This window comes from Engystomops pustulosus, chromosome 5 (assembly GCF_040894005.1).
Source record: "Engystomops pustulosus chromosome 5, aEngPut4.maternal, whole genome shotgun sequence".
In the NCBI taxonomy this organism is placed as follows: Eukaryota; Metazoa; Chordata; class Amphibia; order Anura; family Leptodactylidae; genus Engystomops; species Engystomops pustulosus.
Window position 1 is genome coordinate 135,926,692 of NC_092415.1, and position 23,965 is coordinate 135,950,656.

Sequence of the window (23,965 nt, forward strand, 5' to 3'; positions counted from 1 at the left end):
GATGTCCCATCCCCATGTGTCCCAAGCTTCCTTTGTTATATCTTTGCATGGCAGGATTTCTGTAAAAAATATGTAAAGATATGCAAATTAGCTTGTGGTGCTCTGAAGAGCACCATCAGGCTCCACCATAATATAATGCCAGACGCGTTCTGAGAGCCGGTGATGTTATCTTTTTTTTTTTTTTTTTTTTTTTTTTCAAATAGTCTCAAAACGCTTCTGGCACTGCCCCGGGGCGTACATAAATTATTTTACATTGGAGCCTGACTGTTCTAATTTGCATATCTTAAAAACTTATTTTCTGCAGGTACATAATAGTTATCCATATGCAGGTAATATGATGGTAGATTTCCTTTAACCCCTTAACGACTTGGCTCTTTTCCGTTTTTGTGTTGGTTTTTTGCTCCCCACCTTCAAAAATCTATAAATTCTTAATTTTTCCATGTAGAGAGCTGTGTGAGGGCTTGTTTTTTGTGTAACAAATTGAACTTCATAGTAACTATATTTTATATTCCATGTCGTGTACTGGGATGCAGGAAAAAAATTCCAAATGCAGTAAAATTGGTGAAAAATGCATTTGTGCCTTTTTCTTGTCGGCTTGGATTTTTCCACTTTCATTGTGCGCTCCAAATGACATGTCTCCTAAATTCGTTGGGTCGGTATAAAGGGGGATACCAAATTTATATAGGTTTTATAATAAATTATATTATTTTTCATCTTGCCATCTTCTGGCACTAATAACCTTTCATACTTTGGTGTACAGAGTTGTGTGTGATACCATTTTTTGCAACACTTTGTTTTCAATGCTATCAATTTGAGAACCGTGCGGCCTTTTTGATCACTTTTTAGTTTCAACAAAACTTTATTGATCAAAAAAAAGAAGCCTTACAATAGGACAGGCGAAACTTATACCTTGCAGGGGGAACAGATATACAACAGTCTCATTGGATACAAAGCCAGCTACTCTATCAATTGAGCAATAAAAATGACTATAGGGCAGTGATGGCGAACCTTTTTGAGCCTCAGTGCCCAAACTTCAACCAAAAGCCACTTATTTATTGAAAAGTGCCAGCGTAGCAATTTAAGAAGTAATGGATTTCTCCTTGTTCATTGACAACTTTCAATCCTTCAGCCTCCCAAGGACACCAATGCAGTTGAAATGAGGAGGGCAAACTCCTCTATCATTGTAGGAAGATTCTGCAGGCAGATTCTTTGAGTTCTGTCTGGTGAACTTTATTCTGGGGTGATGACCTGGGTGCCCACAGAGAGGGCTCTGAGTGCCGCCTCTGGCACCAGTGCCATAGGTTTGCCGCCACTGCCATAGGGCAATGCCACCCGATATGTGGCATATCACCCAGAGCATTACAGCCCCAGGGCATTACAGGTGTTGGGCAGATGGGGGTACATGTTAGCAAGAGGGGTAGGTACATCATAAGCCCTGTGTAGTAATTTAAGGGAGGTCTTTGTCAGCAAGACCTGTTGGCTACTTTTTGCTAGTGTGGTTCAGCGATGTCTCAACAAAGAGAGTTGGCAGCACAGTTACGCCTCCCACTGTTCCTGTGGGAGGAGCATTGAAAATGGCATATATAAGGGAAATGGCTTGTTTATATATAAATGTTCTCAAAGGCTGTCCGAGAATCCGCGGGTGTATCTCCAGGTATAGAATGTAGGAACCTCATATTTTGCACTAATTTCAGTGCGAAATAAGAGTTTACCTCCAGACATCAGATATCTTACATGCCCTTTGCTGCCCATTATCTAAAATTCCCTTGTTCTAATCCCAGAGGGAAGGCAGGGTTGTGGAACAGAGCGAGTGATAAGGAGGGCTTGGATTGGAGTTCATGTTGGAACCTGACAGAGCGCCATAGTTTTATGGAATGAAATGAGAAGGGTGATATAGGGAGACTATAGGGGGAAACTGGGCTTTTTGAGCAGCTTTGTAATAGAGGGCAGGGAAAAGCTTTCCAGCCATTTATGTTTAAACATCATCGAGAGTGCAATAAATGGGCAGTTATTATTCCAGACGAATTTAGAAACGTGTATAATAGGTACAAAAACCTCAGTATGGTGTAGTTCCAGTGGAACAGCGTTGATCTGAGAGTTGTGAGCCGTACCCCTAAGGCTACATTCACACACATGTATGGGGGATGTATATATGGCCGACGTATATACCGCCGATATACGTCCCCCATACACTTCTATAGCCTCATGGCACCATGGGATGCCGCACACATGCTGCACCGTTCTGCTCCTTAGCCCGTAGAAAGACAGGACATGTCCTAACTTTCTACGTGATACAGCGCCGATTTATGCCCGCCGTGCTATGGTACGGCTAGCATACATCATCTGAATGTAGCCTAGGTATGTGTTGCAGTGTGATTGCATTGTAAGGCCAGGAGAGACCAAATCAAGTAAAAAAAGCTAGTATGAGATAAAAGCAAGTCATCAGCGAAAATGCGGGAAGTGGAGGATCGGTCAATATCATTTCAATATCAATAACCTGTATTTCTGCGGCGAGGGGTTCCGTGACTAAAGCAAAAGCTGTTGGTGATAGGGGGCAGCCCTGGTGTGTGCCCCTGGCTATCTGAAAAGGGTTTGGGTGGAGCGTTGAGAGTTTGAGGTAGACTGGGTGAACGTAAAGACACAAAATCTGGTGGGAAACCATAGCGTTCTAGTACTTTAAGTATGGCCAGAGGACAGTATCAAAAGCCTTTTCTATATCCAGTGAGAGCATAAGTACGGGACTGCGAGTATGATATGCTGAGTGTATAAAGTTCAGGTTTTTTTGGAGCTTGGCAGGATGGGATAAAGCTGACTTAGTCTCTGTGGATCAATGCTGGGAGGAAAGATTTGATATGTCAGGCTAGCATAGAGGTGAATAACAGTAAGTCCAAACTTAGTAGAGAGATGGGTCTATAAGTACATGGGTGGAGCGGTCTTTATTTGGCTTTGGAATAACTGTTACATGCACTAAGTAAAAATGTTGGGGCATTTGTTTGCCACGGAGGAGGATGTTGGAGGAAGTTCAATATGTGGAAGCAAAATGTGGAGAAATTTGTTTTTTAGAGAGTCTCTGCTGCTGATAATGGGAGTGAGGGTAGGTTGATTGAGTTGAGTAAGCTATCTATATTAGAGGGATCGGGCTGGGCAGACTGGGTATAGAGTGATTGGTAAAAGTGGTGAAAAGTGCTATATATAATTCAAGATAGGAAGTGACATTCCCATTCTGTGTCTGGATGGCGAAAACTGTATTAATGCATTCTTTCGGTTGCAAGTGTTGTGCCAGCATTTTATTAGCATATTTGTAAAATAATGCTTTGGTCCATTTTAGAGCTCTTTTTGTTTTTGTAGTGAGAAGAGCCTTTAACCAGAGTTTGGTGTCATAGATGCATTTAGTAAGGTGTAAAGTGGGTTAGAGCTGGTTATCCAGCTCCAGCCAGTGTAGCTGATTTTCTAGTGTACGTTGGAGCTGTGTGCACTCTCTTACATTGCGCTGCTAACTGTCGTATGGCATTTGAAATAAGCTGCTTATGCCCCAACCAACGGTTACCCACCAGTTGATTTGTGTCAGCTGTGGAAGAGAAGTAGGAGTTAAGTTCTATTTCTGAGCGGATATTAGGGTCTACTAATAGTGCTTTGTTTAGCCTCCACCAATATAGGGAAGGTATCTGGGCCCAGAATTTGAAAACTGTGAGGACTGAATCGTGATCTGACCTGGAGGAGGGTATATATGTGAAGCTAAATAAACCCATCTGAATTGGGAGTGGAAGTCGTTGGGGCTTCAGGTGGTAGAAAAATGTCTCTTGGCGGCAGACAACATCAGGGTGATATTTAGGGTAATTCATCATGGTCCTGTGACATTTGGAGGGGGAATAGGAGAGTAGGGGCCACTTGCGGCAAGAGAAGCAGTGAAGATGTTGGTGGCAGTTTTTTTTGAGGGTGGTGATGGTTTCAGGGAGACTTCTGATTCTAATCTATTTTCCATATCTTCACTTTTTAATTCTAATGCCTCAATGCGGCTTAGATTGTTTCCAGTTGCTCTTGGTCAGCGTCAAGGGCATCGGCTGTGTCATCCATTCAAACTTCCAGATCATTCATTCTGGTCGCTATTTCTTGGAGTTTGGTAAAGGTCTCCACAGCATTGTATAGCTCTTTGCAGAATGTCTCTTGTATAGATTTCAGGAAGTGCTCAGTGGCCAGAGGAATCAGCTGGGATGCTGGCGGTAGATAGTCATCTCGTATTGAGGATTTCCGGTATGAGTGGGGTTGAGACCGAACAGGTGGCATTGGTCTACTCTTGACCTGGAGCTGTTGCGGGAGGTCAGAAATAAAGGCCCAAAGGGTGATGGATCCTCCTTGTGCTTGGGTCTAGTAATTTTCTTTATGTTGAGATGATGTGAAATGTGTGGAGGATGGGTTATAGCTGGGCGAAGTCTGGTGGCAGTGACCCTGGGCATGAAGCACAGATAGGCATCATCAAACACGTTGGGGACCACATATGTGAATAAAGGATGTCTGTTTCTGGACCGTGCGTCGGCTATGGTGAAGATGAATAATGCACTGGCCCTTTAGGTGCAGGGTGCTATGACGGCAGTGGATCAGAAAGAGGTCCCAGATGCCCTGTCTGTCGTTGGTGTAACAGGGCAACCCATGGCCCAGCTCTGCAGTCAGATGGTGCAGACCCGCAGGCTCTGGATAGGCGCAGTTCTGTTTAGCATCTGCCGTTGTGCCAGGGGCGTAATGCTGCGGAGGCAGGAGGTAAGCAGCCGGCACAGTACCTAAGATAGTCCTACAGAAGTCCCCAAGAGGGGGTTACTCCTGTTGGTCGGGATTTGGTACTACAGCTGGCCCCAGGGGAAGCAAGTTTGGCTCCTGTACCTGGAGCTGGTATGCGGGCTACCAAGCTGCTCCAGGCTGGGGCTTCTCCTGGCCTGTGCTGTTCTCCCTGGTGCACTCAGATAGGGGTTCTGGATGTTGCAGGTTGGCTTCAGGTTCCTGGGGGTGCCTTGTATGGTGTATGGTCTAGTGGGACGTGGACCTGGACTCCTCCTGGCTTTGCCGGGCTTCTCGTGCCACTGCCAACCCACTCTTCCCATGGGTTGGGTGGATCGGAGGGTCCCTCAAGCTGTTTTAGGGGCTTTAGGCTCAGAACGGCCCCTTGGAAACAACTGGTGGTCGTGCAATATGCAGCAAACGTCCACCTGGTACAGAGAGGGCTCAGCCCATGAGCTCTCTGTCCTCCGTTTCCCGATACGCTGTACTATTATGGCGAACGTCAGGAAAGGGTTAAGCAAGTTCACATTTCCGTTACTGGCAGCAGCTATTGTGAGATTGAAGAGATTTGTAGCTGCTCTGTGTGTCTGGTCACCTTGGGTGTTACAAACTGATTCAACAGAAGTCTGAACTGGCCCTTACAGCTTATCTCTATTAGTTACAGAAATAAGGTACACAACAAGTTATCCGATGAGCTGCCTATACTGTATGAAACAAATGAAGGGCTACATAAGAAAAATGGAGAAAATTTTAAAATAAGAAAATGTATTGTAGTTCATAATAGGTACAATAGATACAGTTCAATGCAATAAAATGTGTACAATTAAAAATATATTTTTTTTACTTTTACCAGACAGTTCAATTGTTCTCATTGGATAGCAATTTAATTGTTCCATTTTACAAACGAACTAAAATGTTTGCTGTAAAGGCTAGATTTAAAGGACCCTTTTCAATGCCAAATATCTAAAACAACTTTTTCTTTTGTATTTACATTTAATCTATTATGTTTGTGGAATATTCCTTGAGGGACTTTTCAGTATGGGTTATAAATAAAATTCAGTTGAACAAGAAAGGTTGTTCATTTAAATAATGGATTATACGTAGGTGGCAGAACAAAGGACTTTAAATGAAGAATCACTAGCAGTAGCCCAGTGAGATATTTTAGTAACTAGGAAAATGAGTAAAAAAAAAAAAAAAAATTATATGCGGTTGTCTTTAAAGCTTGGTCCATCTTAAAAAAAAATAATTTAGGAATAGCATTAGACTGTGAAATGTATTACATTTTGTACACTTTTCCATGTAAAATATCAATATTTTCACAGTACCTACATGATCTGCAGCCTTAAATGCTTATTAATTTTTCAGACTATTTGTGCTCTGGTTATGGTTCATCCCATGCTTAACACCTGCTATTTTGTTTGTTTTCCCACATTTATCTACAGCTGATATTCTGAAAAGTAATGTTGTATATTATACATAGTTTTAAAACTTTTATGTTTTCTGCTACTTAGAAGGTATATTAAATATGTTTCAGGTTTGTATTGGATCTCTTGTCTCTCTTGTTTGGTTTAGGTCCATATATTCTAGTACTCTGATCAGTATTTAGCATATCCATATCCAGGAGTGGGTCCTATGGAAAAAATACGATGGAAAGATTTGTACCTGTTTTGTTACATAGATCCCTTCCTGATCACAAAACCTTACACAAACTACTGACCAAGATGCTGTAGTGTTAAATTGGCATTACATTATATTTCACAAATTATGATCTCATTAATGGCAAAAATATTCATTTTCAAAGCTTCATTAGCCATAACTGATCAAATCTATGAAGAAAAATCCCATACAAGCACACTCAAAATAAATGTAAACAAAATAGCTTGCAGTCTCTATACTGTATCTTACCACCCAAACTGCTGCAGTGCAGCTTTTAAATCTAAAGATGTATCAATGGAAAACTAGCTATTGATGGAGGAAGTCCTCTAAAATGTATTCTGTTTCAATTTAAAGCCAATTGCTGGCCTGGATTGAAGAAACATACCAGCCACCAGGAACCACATAATATATTCAAGTGTGAGATTCCACAGGCAAGCTTATTATTTTATTTATCTTTATCCAAAATATTAAAGGGATAATCCCACAAAGACAAGTACAATGTTCAGAAGGTAAATACCCTGACAATCTAACCACATTGTCAGTTCACAGAACTAGATGGATCATAATGTGTCTGCTCAGAGAGTCCCCGCCCACACTCTGGAATCTTAGTGACCATATTGTGTGTATATACATAACTAGGTGATTGAAATTTTAAAATTTTCTTTTGTGGGTAAACCCCTTTAATCTCTACATGAAACAATTCACTTCAACTACCCTATATGGCAAGCCACTAATACTTGTGCATCCACCAAACATATGCAAGCACAAGATTTTCTCTGGGACAAGAGAGCTATGCGTGAACCACTGAATTATTTAGCGTATCAAGCATTATGAACAGTGACATATTGTTGCCGAAGACCATGCAAGAGGCTGCCACTTCAATAAGTTACTGTGCCCCAACATGTAATATATTACTGTGTTAACACACCGCTGTACTGGCACTGTATTGCCACTCTAGTATCAGCAAGATGGTGGAACCAGGACCTATCTTTTGCATCTCCAATATACCATTGTGAATTGTCTCTCTTTCCTCTATATATTCCATGTTATTGATAATACTCAGCATATCTCTAGAGGTAGTACAGGCAGTCCCCGGGTTACATACAAAATAGGGACTGTAGGTTTGTTCTTAAGTTGAATTTGTATGTAAGTCGAAACTGTATATTTTATCATTGTAGTTCCCAACAATTTTTTTTTTTGCCCCAGTGACAATTGGAGTTTCAAATTTTTTTGCTGTAATAGGACCAAGAATGATCAATAAAGCTTCATTGCAGACAATTTTAAGCTGATTATTGCAATCTGGGACTATTTTAAAGCATCCAGAGAGTTTCACCAGAGGTCACAGTGGGCAGAGGGGTCCGTCTGTAACTATGGGTTGTCTGTAAATCGGGTGTCCTTAAGTAGGGGACCGCCTGTACTATCTATATTTGAGGCAAAAATGGACAAGTGCAATACCAGTACATGAGCAGTAATCAGTATTTGGAATCTTATAGCATAAGACAATATATGATTGATGAAACATTTTATATTCTACTGATGACTTACCCAGTACGGGTACGAAACGCGTCTCCGAAGCAATACATTTTTAATGTGATTTTAATTATAGTTCATTTTAATGGTTTTTCAAAATCAGAATTAATAAAGTGAAAAATCCAGTAACGAGCGCCGAACTGGATTTTTTCAAATACGAGCTACATGCTCACAAACTTCTATCTGCAACATACCCACTGGTCAGGAGACTGTGGGTCTACCAAAGGCCAGCCCTGCTGATTTGGTATACGAAAGCAAAGTTGGCTGTGGCTTATGATACAACCTCTCAAGGTGAGCACCTAGTTGCACTTAACTACTGGATTGGCATTACTTAACCTGCTACACTATATTTGCACTCTCCACCTTCCTTTTTTCTATATCACAAATATTCGATTTATAATCTATCTAGCACACTAAAATGGTGTATTGTGTCCATTTGCACACTACACAGACAAACTGCATTTAGTGCAGTTTGCAATGTTATTAGTAAATGTGCCCCTTAGTTTTGTTTACATATGTGGTCTGGATTTGTACTGTAAGACATAGGGATTGCTGGTATATATCTTCACACAAATAGGTCAACATGTCTCAAGCCCCTCTAATCAATAACTAAGAATTTGGACAGTGTCCACCACAGAGTAGGCTACCAAATACTTTGGCACAAAGTAAAGGAAAATACTGTACATAGATAAATCCCATGAGGGAGATATAAATACACATAAAATAGTAATAGACAAATGGGCAGTAAATTAGGATAAAATGTGAAGGCCAAGATCGGGCTCTGAATAGGGGAAGTGATACCCTATTGTGAAATCAACATCTTTTCCCAAGATCAGTGTGTGAAGGACTGCCAAGGTGGTACACTAAGCCATCGAAGCATGGACGGCTGGCTTTGTATGTCAGCCATGGTGACCAGGTTTTGCGAAAGGAATCATAAATGTTGTGGTCTTCCATGACCATTCTCTCCATGGACATGATATGATCTAATTCAGATAAACCATTCCGAGATGGAAGGAGACACAATAGATTTCCAATGTCTCAATATTACTGAGTGAGTAGCTGCCAAGAAGTGCCAAAGGTGGCCGTCACAGGACCATGCAGAAGAGACAGAAGGGCAATCTCCAGTGATCCCACTAGGCATTTGCATGACACTTTGGGAGTAAATTTCGAGTCCCACAGGGAAAGGCAGTATACAGTCCCACATGCAAATGGATGTAGAAGGTGCATTACAGTGCCAACAACTGTCCGGTACAGTGGGATACATTTTGTGCAAGACTTTCGGCACCCTGTACCACCTAGAAAATATTTTGAAGTTCTTTTATTGGGCATGACATGTCATAGGTGGGTCTCCACTCTTACGTATAAATTATCTAAGAACTATTTAAATCTGATTCCCAGGCGGTTATAAACCCCGGGGTAGTTTTGTTCGTACAATCATGCAAAATTTTGTGTATAGCAGAGAGCACCGGTAGGAAGGAGCATTCCTTTAGAAGTACCTCAAAATCTGTAGGCTACCTCGTTAAAATCCTTGATATGTTAGATCTTCCTAGGAAAGAGTTTATCTGAAAATAATGCAGCTATGATAGATCCATCTCTGACCAGCTTCCTGACTATCCAGGGTCAGATACCCAGATATTTCAAGGCGGGACCCAGTGGAATGTGAAGGGCTGAGACAATAGAACCCTCTGCAGCTTTGTTGACGACAGATTTAGTGCTTTAGTCTTCAAGAGGTTTGCTGTGATGTCCCCTATGTGTGTGTGTTTGTATGGATGGCATTAGCGAGGTGTTCTATCACAATTACGAACAAAAGGGGCGAAAGTGGGCACCCCTGCAGAGTCCCATTTGACACCTTGAAAGGCTCAGAAAAGATAACATATATATTAAGCATCGTGTCCACCATACCTAGGCCCATCTGAAACTACGTAGGAAAGAACAGATGACTCTGTCAAAGGCATTCTCTGCATTGGTTGAAAAAGGCTAGCAGGGATTCTCTGAAAGTGTCCAGTTTGCTCACCCAAATCTTCCTCTGGCATCCAACTCCTGTGGCAGTGCACACTGCCAGATCCTCGACTTCCACAATCCAGTACAGCAAAAGAAAATAACGGTCTGTGGCACTCAGACCACCACGATGGAATGGTGCAAAAGAAGGAAAATACTTTTTATTTAAGCTGCATCTGCTTAATACAAGTATAAAAAGACGCCAAAGATAAACGCATTTCGATGCTACCGCGTCTTAATCATGATCTCCACCAGGTATAAAAATGTATCCAAACTTATATAGAGACACTTACCAGACACTTGTCCGGGGGCGGGAAAGAATGGAAGGTAGTACCGAAAACGCAGAATCTATTCCCTCTTAAGACTCTCATCCATTCACTGGGTCTCCTGTGAATGACGTAATACAAAATCACATGACTTACTCCAATCATGCGACAAGAGACACGTTAGATGAATACCCGGACAAGGTTTTGAAAAAATACACATTTAAAAACAAGATATTAGATATTAACAGGATTCTCTGTGCAGACTGCAACATTAGCAGATTCATCACTTGCCTCCCGGCCTCTGACAAAGCCAACCTGGCCAATTGGGTAGAAGAGGAGCTAGCCGACAGGCCAAAAACTTGGCAAAGATCTTGACATCTGTGTTGATAGAGAAATGGGCCTGTAGCTGGGGCAGTAGACAGGGTCTTTCCCCGGCTTGAGGATCACTGTAACCTCAGTTTTTGTGGCTTGCTGAGCAAAGCCACAAGTTGCCGAAATGGAGTTGTACAAGGGGTGAGGGGTTCCAATATGGTTTTATAGAACTGATTATTGAAGCATTCCAGCCCTGGGCTTTTGCCTAGAGGAAAGCCCCGCACAATTATCAGATGCTCTGGTTCCGAAAATGGGCAAGGTAGCAACTTTTCATCTGGGGACAAGACTGGGGTACTTTTTTCAGCTACATACTCGTCAATAAGGGATGACTTCCGTTCCACTTCCATATCTCCCAACGGGACTTTGAGATTATAAAGCGATTCATACTAGGACCTAAACGATACTGCAATTTCTACAGGGTTATGAATAGGCTCACCTGATCCACCAAGAAGCATTGGGATATAAGATATGGGGGCCCTAGAGTGAATAAACACGCCAAAAATCTACCACAATTGTTGGCATATTCCTAGAAATGTTTTCGGAAGAGTTCTCTACTTCGGGCATACTTTTGAAGTAAAAGAGATATCAAGGAATCCTTCACCTCTGCCAATTCTTGCAACACAGGCTCTGAGCTGTCACATGTGTTGGGCCTTGAGCCATGTCATTCTAGATGATTGAGGACCTTTCTTTCATTTTCCTAGACCCATGCTTAATCAATGTTCCCCACAAGAAACCCTTCAGTCTCCCATTGAAGAGGAGTATCATCCTCAAAGTGATCAGCTTTAAAATCAGAGTTCGCTTTTAGTAGCTCAGCTTTACACAAGCTATCTTTAAAAATGTTGTTAATTCTCCAATTCCAAAACTTTGGGACCTGAATGGGAAAGCTCATAAAGGGGAACACTGGGGAGTGGTCTGAACCCACAGTGGAACCTATCCATGAATCTGCATTCCATGTCAGTAGGTGATGGTTCAAAAGGAAAAAATCTAGGTGACTATGAGCCTGGTGAAGAACAGAGAAAAATAATAATCCAGAAATTGGTATTGAGAATCCTTCAGATGTCCAGTAACTGCAGGGAGCACAAAGCACGGCGTAAGGGCATTGAGATGCTATATGTGGAGGCCTAGTAAACAGATACTCCCCAAATCCGCACAGGTAGAAGTGCTTCATGTATGACAGAAGTAATAAAATGTACACAAAAGGAACACACACAAGGGAATGCACATATATATAGCACACACTGATTACGCAGCGCTGTACAGAGCTTGCCAAATTAGTCCCGGTCCCCAGTGGGGCTAACTATCTAATCAACCTATTAGTATGTTTTGGCGTGTGGGAGGAAACCGGAGGAAACCCACGCAAATTCGGAAAGAACATACAAACTCTTTGCAGATGCTGAACCTGGGACTTGAACCCAGGTCCCCAAAGCTGAAAGGCTGTAATGCTAACCACTAAGCCACCGTGCTGACCTAAAATCACAGGTTGCTGGTTAATTTCAGTCCTCTGAGACCTGTTATCAGTTTCGCTTGCTATTGCTTTTATTACATTTTTTTTATTTTATGACTCTCTTGCCTCTCAAATTTGTACTTCACTGCCACCTAATATTTTACTTCGTTCAGTTCTGGCTTCGGTTGTCTGTCTTCTCTCCTGTTTGTTCCTCTGTGTTTTGGTATATTTCCTGCACCCGTTCAGTGTAGGGATTGTTGACCAGAAGTCGCTGATAATTAGGGTTTATTAGGCTTGTTACGTAGGTAACAGGTTGTTGGTGAGTCTTGGGCTTGCACTTCATTTTCTCCCCTGACAGCACCCACAGTCAGGAGAACTGCACCTTCTCCAGTCCATACTGTCTGCTTAGAATGATCCGGCAGAAAGTTCTAGCCTCTAATAAGTGCAAGTTACATTTTTAAAACAGGACCCCACAAACAGCTTTTGGTAATGGCTCATTCACACAGCTGGGAGGAGTAGGTGGGAGGGTTGAGTACTCATCATCCCTCCTCTCTCCACAGGCATATGTTCGAGAAATTGTCTCCATCTCTGATGTGATGTGACAAAGAGTTAAAACAGACCTACGCAGTACCATCACTTCTCACATTCCTGTGCTCTGAGACAACTCTGGAATGCGCGGGGGAAAGGTCTACATACAGAGGTAGCTTGCACAGTAATAAGTGAGATGTAGAGACCAGATGGAAACACAAATAAAATGGATTATATTCTCTTACATCCCCCCCTTTTGTGAGGGTACTACTCAGGTGGTATATTGATATGCGCTAATCACACATCCAGTTCTAATGGAACCACTAATCCTGAGCATCCTTAAAATTTCATCTCAACACAGCCCATGTAATCCACTGTAAAGGGCAATAAATCCTATTGGTCTATATACTTTGACATAGTTCACTTTTCAGCTTTTAGCTTCAGCTTTTATGAAAAATCATACGCTTATCTATATACACATATACAGACCAACAACATAACAATATAGAATCCTTGTACATTCCATGTGAAGCTAAATGGTGGGGCTATTACACACAGTGTACAGCACACTGCCAGATTTCTTTTGAATAGCCCATAAAAACAGTATAGTCACAATCTTTCCCCAATATACAACAAGTGATGAGATCAACAATGTCCATAGCAGCATTCAGAAACAGGTTCATGTTCTGCAGTCTCTATGTCCTGCGCTCTTATTGTATAACTGTTGCAGTCTCCTTAGTCTCACGTGGATGTGTTGCAGGTACTTGGAATGACTCGTTAAGACTCTTCAGCTGTGTCACTTAAGGACCACCTGGTTGCAGGTCACGTACTCTATCTACTTTATCAAGTTCGGGACTAAAACAAATACTTGGTTATGTTTCAGCAGAGTTTGGCCATATCCCATCAATTTTCCATGACACCTCTCAAAAACCTTAGGAATGTATAGGTTCATCCTTGGAGCAATTCTAAAAACCTCAGAAGTTGAAAAGCCTGTTTAATCCCTAGAGCCCTAGACTGGAGTAATCATTGACCCCCCAAGCTATAGTCTTTACAGTTGCATTTGTTACAGGATAGGATTCAGGTTACCCAGAAAAGCGGTAAACACACAAGCACATGTTCATAGCTACTTACCTTTTGCAGCTGTATGTAGCCAATTTGCAAACTCTGAAAGGGGTAAAGCGGCTTCGGAGTCTATATATGAGGGTTTTCACTACTCTCCCTACATTGTGCTTAGCACAACTAAACAAATTTGCGTAAATGGACAGTAGCAAGAGTAAGTCCAAGTGATACTCGATCCTTTTCAACCACGGAGAATATAGAGTCTTAGACTGGCGTCTCACCCTGTGGGTGCACTGAACCATCATAGCGTAAAAGGCCTTTGACAGACATTGCTTGTCACCTTTTTACCATGGTCCACCCTTCATCTCTTTGGGCCACAGTTTTTCTCCAATCTTGCTTCTTCACCTGTGAAACCTGATTCTGTAAAGACAGGAGTATAGATAAACCTATTGGGACCGCAAGGATCACTAACTGAACTGATACAGGTGTCTTTCCCCTAGGCTTTTTATTAACCAGTATGGTGACTTCATCTGTTAGGGCTTTAATATGGACTTTTATGTTACACCAAGGCCTCTATCAGCTATTTTGAAGTCTCATAATTTTTGATAAACGTACTATTTCAGGTCAGGAATTAAAGAATCCCAAAATAGTCACTTTTCCTACCCTCTTCCCCTTTATACACCTCCATTAGTGCCTTCACCTCCGTCTCCTGTACAGACAGGTAGGTTAGGAGTGGTTCTGCTGCTGTTACCTCATGTTGTGTGACCACTGCACATCTGATGTAGAATCAACCTCCTTGCTGGTTTCTAGAGCCATCTACAAAAAACATAAAATTCAGAATAGGTTCATTTATCATTAAGGTGATACAAAAGTTTTAGCCCGGTCATCCCCCTTACCAACCGCCCAGCCACCCATCTCCACTGCGGCCCGGCCCATCACATGCCCCCCTCCTCACCTGTGGCCCAGTAAGCTGCCACCCTCTCCTGTGCTGTCTCCATGTTCCAGGATGACGATGAAGGTGGTTGAGTATAATTAACACTCATGTAAATGCATGTATATGTGTTTGTGTGTGTATATTCTGTATATATTGTATTTATTGAATGCATGTGTATATATGCTGGATGTGTGTGTGTGTGTGTGTGTGTGTGTGTATATATATATATGTGTGTGTGTGTGTGTGTGTGTGTATATATATGTGTGCGTATATGCTGGATGTGTGTGTGTATATATGTGTGCGTATATGCTGGATAAGTGTGTATGTGTGCATGTGTGCGTATATGCTGGATATGTGTGTGTGTGTATATATGTGTGCGTATATGTGTGCGTATATGCTGGATATGTGTGTGTGTGTGTATATGTGTGTTTATATACTGGATATGTGTGTGTGTGTGTGTGTATATGTGTGCGTATATGCTGGATGTGTGTGTGTATATGTGTGCGTATATGCTGGATATGTGTGTGTATATGTGTGCGTATATGCTGGATATGTGTGTGTATATGTGTGCGTATATGCTGGATATGTGTGTGTATATGTGTGTTTATATGCTGGATATGTGTGTGTGTGTATATGTGTGCGTATATGCTGGATATGTGTGTGTGTGTGTGTATATGTGTGCGTATATGCTGGATATGTGTGTGTGTGTGTGTATATGTGTGCGTATATGCTGGATATGTGTGTGTGTGTGTGTATATGTGTGCGTATATGCTGGATATGTGTGTGTATATGTGTGCATCGAATTTGGCCAGGGGGATTACCGCATGCAAAACTGGGACGGTAGGCTTAAGATCGCCGCTCAGAGGGTGGACCAGTGGAAGGGTTGGTCTTTGACCCTCAGAGAAAGGGTTAGTCTGATCAAAACTTACCTGCTCCCGTTGCTGATTTATCTGGGCAGTGTGTGCATGTTGCCAGAACCCCTCTGGACTCGGGTGTACAGTCTGTTCTTCCAGCTGTTATGGGGGAATAGGCTGAACCTAATCAAGAGGGAGGTTACTTACCGCATGAGATGACAAGGAGGGTTGTGTATGGTCAACCCTGTGGTATTCCTAGTGAATACCTTTCTTAAGATCAATGTTGCAAACCTCTGGAAAGAGAGGGCTCCTCCGTGGGAATGCTCCTATAGGGGATGGTTTCGGCCTCTCTTCCAGGAATGGGAGACAGGAGGGCAAGTGAAGGATCTTCGTACCCCACATGGGCATCTTCCGGCTTACGCTACCCCGGTTCTGAAGGTGATTCACCGGTGGGGTCTGGGAATGTGGGAGATCAGGACCATGTCGAGGAAACTCCCAGAAGCCTCTGGCCCTCAGGGATTGCCCAAGTCAGGATCTGAGGGTGGGTTTGAGTTTATTGAATTCCATCAGGATCCCCTTAAAGTTTTGGGACGTGACTTGGCGCTGCTTCCATGGAAAGCTGTGTGTGAGGGACAATCTGAAGTGTAGGAGCTCTGAGGAAAGGGGTTGTCCTCGGGAGGAGTGCGGTAGTCTGCTGGAGAGCATGGACCACTTCCTGCTTCAGTGCCCCTTTAACACAAAGGTGTACAACCGGGTGGGCGCTTCCATCCATTGGCCCTGGTTGGCCGGTCTCTCCTATGCGGAGTGGGCCTATGGAGCATTCAGAGGCCTGGGTGGCCGGGACCGCTGCACGTTATTTCTTGTTAATCTAGTGGTCAGGTACCACACATGGAACGCACGGTGTCTAGTATCGACGCAGCGTAAAATCCTCCCAGTGGATGAGGTGGTTAGGAACATTCTTGGTGACCTGGTGAAGGTGCGCTCTCTGGAGTATGAGAGGCTGGGCACAGGGAGGGCCCCTCTCCTTTGGAGGGGGTTCTCCTTTAGTGTCCCTTAGTCTGTCATCTCCGCTCCTGGTGTTGGGCTGATGCTGCACAGTAGATTTTTTGTTTTGTTTTATGAGCATGTAGTGATGTAGGGCTTGCAGGTGCCGAACCTCGGCTTTATGTGGCATTGATCGATGTTGTTCAGGTTTGGACGTTAGACCAGTGTCTGGGGGGAAGGGGAGGGTGCGGGTGAGGGATCTAGTGTAGTGTTATATGTATTCTCTATTATTATATATTTAAAAAAAAAAAAAAAAAAAATGGGTGTGGGTTGGTTTGTTATTGGAGGGTTCGGGGTGGGTTTATGTATATTTATGGTTAGTTATGTTTATTTGTGGGTGTGGTTTGTCTTTGTTTATTGGTTTTGGATGTGATAATCGGTTGGGTGGGGGTTGTGGTATTTGGTGTTTATTCATTTCGGTGTATTTTAAGTTATTGTTTTTGGTAGGTGTGAATGTGGCTGGACCAGCAGGTAAGTTATTGTATATATTTTGTATATATTCTATATTATGTTTGGTTTGTGTTATGTATTGTTATGTTTTTTTACTTTTATATAAAATAAAAGATCTACAGGGGTCTGCAAAGACATTGGGGGGATACGGAGGGCATTACATTGGGTTTTGGGGACATTACTGGTGGCTGTGAAAACTTTGGGGGGATTGTGGAGACATTAAAGTGGGCCCTGGGGTTCATTACAGTGGGCCCTGGGGTTCATTACAGTGGGCCCTGGGGTTCATTACAGTGGGCCCTGGGGTTCATTACAGTGGGCCCTGGGGTTCATTACAGGGGGCCCTGGGGTTCATTACAGGGGGCTGCGTGGACAATCTGGGGAACTGCGAGGACAATCTGGGGGGCTGCGAGGACAATCTGGGGGGCTGCGAGGACAATCTGGGGGGCTCGAGCTGTTTGAGGAAGGAAATAAAAATGCAAAAACTGAAAAGGGCTGTGGTGGCCTTTACAGAAAAACTGGTTACTTTGAGGGGATTGTTGACACAAGTATTGATATCCCAGATACTGAAGAGTAGTAAACAGAGGTTTTATATTACCGTATATACTTGTGTATAAAAAATGTGCTGAAAAACGTCCCCTCGGCTTATACACGAGTCAATGTAAACGTGTAAACTGTAAAAAAAATACTTAAAAAATAATAAACTTATATACTCACCCTCCGGTGGCCCCGACGTGCAGCACTGCTCCCCCCATGTCCGCGCCGCTTGTCCTCAGGCTTCCGTGCCTGTCTTCTTTCTTCTGCTGGGCGCCGCTATGTCTTTCCCCCTGGCGGCGCCTAGTATGGCGCCAGCCGAGAGAGAGCAATGGCGGCGCCCGGCAGAAGAAAGAAGACGGGCGTGGAAGCCTGAAGACGAGCGGCGCGGACATCGGGGGAGCTGCGCTGCACGTCGGGCCATATAAGTTTTTTTTTTTAATGCTGGGGTAAAGCTATAGACTACTGGGGGCAGTGCTATAGACTACTGGGGGCCGTGCTATAGACTACTGGGGGCCGTGCTATAGACTACTGGGGGCAGTGCTATAGACTACTGGGGACTGGCTGTATGCAACTGGGGACTGGCTGTATGCAACTGGGGGCAGTGCCGTATACTACTGGGGGCAGTGCCGTATGCTACTGGGGGCTGTGCCGTATGCTACTGGGGGCTGTGCCGTATGCTACTGGGGGCAGTGCTGTATACTATAGGGGGCTGGTTGGCTATATACTGGGGGGTCTGTGACCAATGCATTTCCAACCCTCAGCTTATACTCGAGTCAATAGTTTTTCCCCGTTTTTGGTGGTAAAATTAGAGGTCTCGGCTTATACTCGAGTATATACGATATACCAAAATGTGAACTGTTGTCACCCGTCTCGTATAAGTTTTAAAAAACCGCATTGCTTTGCAAATACGGAGTTAATAATAGCGGGGACCCACCCATATTACCTGCTAAGGAGTTATACTGTACTTCTGCTTTATAAATATCCAAATACCCTTATGATGATCTTGAGGGATTTTAACCAGGCTGATGGAAATAGTGTGGTGAATTATTATCAATTCATTTTTGTGGCAACCAGGGAGGATGGAATTATGGATTTTGTCTCTAGTTATTTGAAAGATGTTTATTCTGTTGATACTCATCAGCCTATGTGAGCCCCTAGGGTTCAAACATGCCAAGAGCCTGAAAGAATTCTGTAAATTAAAAAAAAGAAAATATTTTTAAAAAGTTAAAATTCAAATTGGCCCTCTTCCCCTAGAAAGCACATATAAAAATAAATAAAATAAACATGTTGGATATCCCAACATCCAACAATGCCAGATCTATTAAGATATAATAATAAAAAACCCATAAAGGGGACACCGTAACAGAAGAGAAACACCTATATGTCTAAATATCAGTTTGTCCTGCACAAAATGAAACCTTAAAATTAGTTACTAGTGACAGAATAAAGCAATACAGCGAATATAAAGATTAAAGTGTGAGATCAGAACCCCACACTGAAAGATGTAAAAACAAAGCGCACAAGATTATGGTGTATTTGTGTTTTTTTTGTTTTTTTTTTTTTTTTTTGCAATTTTACAGAATTTTTTTCTAGGTTCCCAGTACATGGAGTTTTATGGTAAAAGTGTACAATTTGTCCTGTAGAAAACATGCCTCCATACGTCGTAAATTGAAAATTTATAAATTTATGGTTTTTGAAATATGCGGAATAGAAAATGAAAATTCAAAAATGAAAAGGGTTGTGTCCATTAACGGTTAATAACTCCATAGTGCCATGCTTTAGATTTAAAATATATGTGCATCAGAAGCTATATGCACAAAATGGAGAATGTATGCTTGAGTGTATTTTTGTACATACATGGCCCACTGTGTTTTTCTGATCTTAGTTTGGATCATTAATAATTTACATCCAAACTCACTTTTTGCTTGTTGGTCATATAAGAACTTTTTGCATGCTACAGTTCTTGCTTGGTTTTTAAATGTGCAAAAGATTGCATGATTACATCGAACGTGAAATCGCGAATACACAGCAAGCCATGCACGAAAGGAACCTGAAAAATTTAAATATTTACCTTCTTGAAAGCTTTATCTAAATATTTAATGCTACATACTTAAAATTCACATTAGTAATTTAACAAAATGGCAGTATTTCCCACTGACCCTTGTCTTGTGGGAATGGGTTTCTAGAGCAATCCAACATACAATGTCATTATAATCCGTTTGTCAAGTTAAACTGAATACTCAAAATGACAAGAAGCAACAGCAAAGAATGTAGTTCACATTTCAAAGAATGTGCGGAAATAAAGCATTCAAAAGAACTGAAAGTTCTAATAATATGCACACTCAATATATAAAGATTAAGATAACCCTCATGTATGGGTACATTGCAGGACAGATGGCACCTACACAAGGCATGGTTTACAAAGTAATTTTTTAAAGTTTTTTATGTTTTTTAAATCCATAAATGTTCCCTTGAAAGATGAATAGCTGGATTCACAAATGATACAGTTTCTGAGGCAAATACAAAAGTGGATCAGAACTAGAAGTTTTTCCTTTATACTTTTTAAATCAAAATAAATAAAGAAGTCATCTGATCAATTCTTTGTATAGTGATCAGACCAGGTTGTTTTAATCAAATAGAAGTAACTTTGTTTCTGCTGCTGCATGAAGACAGGAGCTGATGATTTTCTGTTCCATTTTTTATCAGCTGCTGAGAAGAGATGATGGGTGCAATTAGACCTCCTGCCAATGTTATTTTAATGAACTGTCCATAGAATAGTTTATCAATATGTTTTGCCTGCTAAAACCCCTAAAAGGGTTCAGTATAGCTTTTTATATTTTTTATGCTCATGGAGTGGTGATTTTTTTTATTTTTTTTTGAATGTTTCCCACATAAGCATCTCTATAGAACCATATACCAAAACTCAATTAAAACCCAGACCCCTAAAGTCTTCATAACTTGGACACAAAATTAATAAGTCCCCAGTCCAGGCAAAATAAACTTCTTGCCAGGACAATGCTGTCCTGATGCTTACCAGTACAGATGTTGCACTATTTACATGTTTAAAACAGTTTAAAGTTGCTGTCGATGAAAACTGCTTGTCATATAGCCTATACTCAAGAAAACTTGTGATTGTTTGATCCCCTGAGCAGACCTGAACTGCAAATTTTGGGTGCGTTCCGAATTTGGCGGGTTCTGCACCAACAGACCTAGAGCCCAAACAAGTGCTGCTGCTCAGGATCTGGGTCGTGTTCGGGAAAAAATGCCAAGCTTCTTGATTGACTTCTGAAGCAACCAATCAAGCAGCTTGCAGCTGCTTGGCACCCACACACATGTTCTCTGTGGACTAAAGTGCAGGAATATTCTTATTGCATACAGGTGGACCCCAACTTAAGAACACCCAACTTATAGATGACCCCTAGTTACAAACGTATTTTCCAGAGTAACCTTGGTAAATAGTAGAGATGATGAACAAAATTAAATTGAATTATTCTATGGTTCCAGGACACAGATAAAAGTGAGATAGCGCTATAACAGTTCTCCCAAAACGTCATTAAACCAATATTCCTCTCCCATTTCATGCTTGATGTGAACTTTTTTTTTTTTCGGCCAAAGCCTGAAGAATATATTTATAAATGTGTGAAATTAGCTTTCTACTACCCATTGTGCCTTTCAAATATTCAATGCCATCATTTTTCCCAACCCTAAATGTATCCTTATCAGCCTTTTTTATATAGCCATAATAGAACTGACAGTATTTAAAGAAAAAGCTTGGGTCCCCGCTCCTATACTGAACCTGTAATTCTTCTAAACTTAACAATCGTGCCTCTGAAAAGATTTGTGAAAAAAATATCACTCCCTTCCATTCCCCTTTCCCAGATATAGCCTCAAATAGGTGAGAAGGAAAGAATCCCTCCATGCTCTATCTACTAATAATGCCATGGGGAAACCTTTATATAAATATTGTGCTAATTTACCACTTTCGAATAGAGTGAAAATAGTATCTCTCTGCCCAACCCTTCTTGATCTACTGGCCTACATAAGGGGACAGGTTTCATCCATGCCCTTTTTGTCCCCCATATAAAGTCACTCAACATTGAATCTACTGATATAAAAAATCTTTTTACATATCCATACTGGACAGACTGCTATCAAGTAGAGTCATTGAGAAAGTAAAATCAAATTAATCCAACTCTGTAGGCTCTTGAAAAAGGCCAGCTTGAGTTTGTACGCCGCATTCTGCACAACACTGGAATGTTATTTAAATCCAGACATCTCCATAAATCTGCTGTTACCACAACCCCTAGATATTTAAACGAGCCATCTCTATGTAACACATCCAACTGTACCCCGGGGTACAACTCACAATCCAGTGGGAACAGGACTGTTTAGTCCCAATTTATATTTAAGCCAGAAAAACAGCCAAAACTATACTAAAAATATCAACCAGACTAAAAATATTACCCAGAGTTCTCTGTATCTTATCCCCCCCACTCTCCCAACCCACAATCCAATCCACTCCCTAACCATAATAGCCAGTGGTACTATAAACAGTGCAAAGAGTAAGGGGGAAGGGGCACCCCTGCCTCATACCCCTTAATAGAGCAAAAAGATTAAAAATAACACCATTAATATTTATTCTGGCTAATGGAGAGCAATACAGGGTCCGCACCCTGGCAATAAATCCTTCATCCAGTCAAAACCTTTCCAATACTCTCCACATACGCGCCACTCCATCCTGACAAAGGCCTTGACAGCGTCCAGAGACGGGATGGAGCGATTTTCTCCTTCCCCCAACTGTATATCAGAGAACAGTCTATGGAGATTATAATTTCCGCCTTCAATCTAGAGGCGAGAACTTTTGCTAAAATCTTAGCATTTAATAAAGATAGGTCTATACAACCCGACATGGTCCCAGGAAGAACTGTTACAGCCTAAGAATAAAAAAAGAAGAGAAAGGAAACCAGAGAAGTGAAAAAAGGTTTACATTCTCATTCAACCAAAATTATCCATAGTGATATCCATAAAAACTGGAAAATTCTAAGACAAGATCTACAGCTAGAAGTTATTACTGTCAACCGCCCACTTGTTGCTTTTAGACGTAGTCCCACTATCAGAAAATCCCTTGTTCATAGTAAGTTTTATACCCCTCGATCCACTTGGTTAGAAAAGGGCATCCCAAAAGGGAATTTCAAGTGTGGTCATTGTAACCACTGCCAACTTAAGGTAATTAATTTTGGGGGTCAAACCCAAGTTTCATTCTTTTATTACCTGTAGATCCACCTACGTTGTGTATATACTTTTCTGTCTGTGCAAAAGTTATTATATTGGAAAAACAAAAATGTAAATTGTGCACACGTTTTAGAGAACATCAAAAAATCTGTAGACACTGGTAATGAATGCCCACGTCTCATTCGACATGTAAGGTAATATCATGGAGGTAAAACCAATATTCTTAGATTTGCCCAGTATTGAATATGTAGCATGTTAGGAGGAGATAGGAATCAGGAGTTGTTACACCAAGAATGCAAAGACATTATTAGTTTCATGTTTATGCAGTCATGAAGTAGGGGTTAATGTCTTTACGATATTTCCTAATTCATCAAGCTTATGTAAAACTCTGTGGGGGTTAACGTCCTTATATTATTTGCTAATGCTTTATGACTTGAAAACTTAAAATATGTTTGCGGTTTTGTCCCATTGTTGATGCTTAGTAGATTTGCCTACTTTGTTTTTATTTAATACATGCTGAGTTTTTTTTAAATTGTGTGTTTCACTGTTTTGTATATTGTCTCCTTGACGCGCATGTATTGTGGCCGTCTGATGGGTGACATTCTCAACGGCTTGAGAATGCGCTAATTAAGTGTGAAACGGCCCATCGTGTGGCCCCCTGTTGTACTGCATTGTTCCAATAAAGTTGTTTGCACAAGATTTCAGTGAATGCCGCATATTTCTCTACAAATTCAGAGAGCCCCTCCTGAAAGCTGCAGAAAAAACCTGGACTAAAATAGGGATCACTGCCTTATCTAGTCTTTTATAAAATGCAAAAGGAAGGCTATCCAGCCCTGGGGAGGAATCACTTGAAAGCTCATTTATTGCTCTCTGGATTTCTTCCACCGACACCAGACTCCCAAAAAGATTCCGTTTCTCAACAGACAGACATGGAAGGGAACAGTGTTGAGGAAATCATCCAGTTCACTGAGACGAGCTCCAATCTATATAATGAGGAATACATTTTACTGAAACCTTCCAGGATACCTCCCTGATCATGAAGAATCTTCCCCTCCTGGTCCCCAATAAGATGAATTCCTTCTTTATGATCACTCCTGTTTACCCTAGCCGCCAGGTGTTTCCCTGATTTCACCCCTTTCAAAAAACTCCTTTGTCCTAAAAAGAAGATTTTATGTTGGTCTTTTTCTTGTAAAAAGATATTATTTGAAGCCTGTGCTTTAAGAAGGCTGTCCTGGTTTTCCTCATATATGCATCCCAAACCAACAAGGGGTCACTGTCGCCTTGATTTCAACCC